This window comes from Morone saxatilis, unplaced genomic scaffold, assembly GCF_004916995.1.
Source record: "Morone saxatilis isolate NCDOM2014 unplaced genomic scaffold, NCSU_SB_2.0 Contig24, whole genome shotgun sequence".
Taxonomy (NCBI): Eukaryota; Metazoa; Chordata; class Actinopteri; family Moronidae; genus Morone; species Morone saxatilis.
Genome location: NW_023339807.1, coordinates 10,299,995 through 10,303,599, shown reverse-complemented (window position 1 = coordinate 10,303,599; position 3,605 = coordinate 10,299,995).

Sequence of the window (3,605 nt, the reverse complement as noted above, 5' to 3'; positions counted from 1 at the left end):
AGAGAGAGAGAGAGAGAAACAGGGTCAGAAAGTGTGTGACGCAGTGAGAAAGCCAGAGGCAGACACTATCTCAGGCTGAACCCTGAAGTCCTGGGCAGGAAGCTGATATTTTCCCAGACTTACTTTACTCTTTTTTTTGGAGTCTGATCCGACAATTGTAGCTTCCTCTGAGGGGCTAATAATACAACAGAGCCATTGTGCAACGCGTCGTTTCCCCTTGCCTGATTTAGCAAGAGAGAAGGGGTTTGTATGAAATCTTTCCACTCCCAGTGTGGTTGGGTGGAGTTTTTCCCTGCAATCAGATTGGATTGTCACACCACATCGTAATAATGCACTATTATAGTCTGGCTCAGATGAACATGAATACACAGATAACAGTGCTCTAGCTCGTAGCCACTGTACAGTTCTCCATTTCCCATGCCTATCTTGCACTGGCGCTCTTTTCAAATAATTAATTTTTTGGTGGAGCACTGAGGATGGAATTAGACAGACATGCAGAATACAAAAGACTTGAAGATGGATAAACTGTTACAAGTACATGGGTAGCCATTGTAGACGTACATACATACATATGTAGAAAGAATGTTAAAATCAGTATTTGATGACGGCTGCATTTGTATGCATGAAGTCATAAATGCACACACAGTGGATGAATAAACATATTCACATAGTTAAGGGCATTTAAGTGAAGTGTTTTATAGAACACATTTGACACTTTGTAAAATGGACATGAAGTAAATATAGATTACAATTAGTGAATGACTACAGATTTTAAAGGTGTGTACAGTGTGTGTATATAGTATATAGTATATAGTTCATGGTACTTTTATGACTTACTTTGCTTTTTATTAATGGACCTGACCATGCATTGTCTTTCATAAACTGTATGCATCCAAATCTGATTAGTTACTAACTATTTTAGGTATTATGTATAGATGATTCTGATAAAAGTAACACTAACAATAGCACTCTGAAATCTGATGGTCTAACATCTGGTTTGTCTTTATTGCCATTGCAAACAACAAAAATACGGACATGATGAATAATGATTTTCTTAGCTTTAGTTAAAAAAGCCTTAAGTTAGGGGTTTTATGCCGTTTAATAAGTTCTCTAAAGGTTGCTTAGTAGAAACTGTATTTGCATCACTGACCTGAGACACTATATTTGCATTACGTTAGATTAAAAACATCTATAAGGGTAGTGTCTTATTTTTCCTGTGGGATGGGGCCCAGTTTTATTAGAATTTCTTTGCGGGCAGGTATTGAAAACAGACTACAAGGCTGAATGTGAGATGAAATTACTTGTTAGATGGATGGTTTTTGTAGCATACTTGACACATCCTTATAAAATATATAAGTGATCTTGCAAATGAAATATTAACCCTATGTTTTTATATACAATGTGTACCTATGCTATACTTATATTGCATCAAACATGTGGACTTTATTACAGTATAATGTTTTGTTGAATTTTTAAACACACAAACCTTCACTTATTATTCATCATCCTAGACACACAAATGATCAATGGTGGGTTGGGAGATGAGATGATAATATAAATTCACGAGGAAAGCATTATTCTTACATGAGCTGTGAGAAAGAAGTAGATCTTATGACCCAGACAACAACATTAATAAGACAAATCACTGTGCATCCCAGTGTACCCTTGATCATCCCCACAAGCAAAGCAAACTGTCTGGCCAGGTTGATTGTGTGTGTGTGCGTGTATGTGTGTGACTGTAGCCTTGCATGCATCCGTATCTGTTCATCTGGCTTCTGGCCTATCTCCCTGTTTGTCTCCATGTTTGGCTAACCATGCATCATTCATTTTATCAGTAAGTCTATCAATTGGTGTGTGTATGTGTGTGTGACCATGGGTGAAATGACCACTGTGTTTCCCGCTGTGTTGACCACATGCTCCCCTACATTTTCCTTTCCTCCAGTACCCCACCTGGCCGCTCTGCCTTGACCACCCATGTTGTTCTATCTGGCCTGGCTTCTTGTGTTGTATTGAATGGTCACATTATTAATACTTTTCTTTTATTAAGGTTTGGGGCCCATGTGCGATCCCCACAGGTGAAAGTGGTACTCCATGAAAAGAAACGAAAACAAATGAAAAGTGGCACTTTTCATACAAATACATACTTTCAATTGAAAAGTTATATTCCACAATATTGATTCAACCAAATCGCCTGATGTCAAGTAAGTCTTTTCTGGCATCTCTGTGTCAGCAGATAAATATCTGGGAATCATAGCATGACCAGGGGTATCACCTTCACTGAACAGATAATGCAATGAGCACTGCCTACAGAGACTCAATTGATAGTTAATGAAAATGAAAGGAAATCAGGTCAAAGAGCATCAAAGAGCAGTGCAAAACCACCACAGTCTCAAAGAAGTGTTAAACCTTAAAAATGTTGGCTTAACTAAAAGTCAAGATATTTTGATGCTAATGGTAGGGCTGTTCTGAGAATTAAGCACTAACACCTTCATCACCTTTAGAAACTACCATAAAATCCTTCTTCGTCTTTCTCCAAGTGATCTTAGCGCTTTCATCTCTCCCTTCATAGCCACATTCTCCAATAGTCAGAGACAATAAAGGTCTAATTTGTCTTGGCCAGAGCTTGTGAGCACAAATACGTGACCAGTAGGCCATATGGTTAGAGAGAGTCTCAGGGAAGTGCATGTCTGTGTGTATAACCTTACCTGTCTGACTGCATGACATTGTTTGTGTTTGTGAGCATGTGCAGGTTGTGTGATTAAGTGTGCAGATATACCCATTTGTCTGTGTGTGTGTGAATTGTCTGCACAGGTCTCTTTGCCCATGTCTTCTTATTATGGTACTAATTACCTGGGTGGAGATTTTTAGTCTAGAGACAGAGGGTGATGGCGTGTCCCGGTTTAGACTGATCTGGATGATTAGAAGGTGTGCCACAGTGACACGGAGTGAAAAAACAGAGGATTTGGCACAGGGAGTGTGTTTTTGTTTTACCTGCTTCCTTCCTCTGTTTACAAAGGGTGCCCAAAAAAGAGGGCTAAGCTGTGCAATGCCTGTGGCAAAATATCAAGACAAAAGTTTTTATTTAATCTAATTCAATTACATTATGGTGTCCCTCTTTTCGCTGATCCAATTATTCCCTTTCAGTGTTCTCATGAATTCCCAAAGGCATGTTACTGATATTAAGTTCATTCAGAACAATTGAAATAAGTGCTTGCACCTCTTTGCCCTGCTGTAAACATTCACTTGTGCCCTCTTTAAACTTTCTTCCAGTTTCTATTTAAAGGGCAGACACTAGTAAAACTACCCAGCTGTCTGCTCTTTCTCCTTCTCTCTGTAAACCTAGCCAGCTGTCTGCCCTCCACTCTTGACCTTGTTTTGATGAACACTGTTGTATGTGTGTGCGAGGCACACATGCGTGCGTGTGCATACATGTCAGTGGGCTTTCAGTGCGACCCTTGACCTTTTGTGACTGACAGGCTAAATCTAGCCACCCTGCCTCTCTCTCCTGCTCTGGTCTCCCTTTCTCCCCTCTGTTTCCTGACTGATAGCCTGTCAGAGGGACAAGCTCTCAGGCTAGGATCTTATATGTTGTGTGTGTGTGTGTG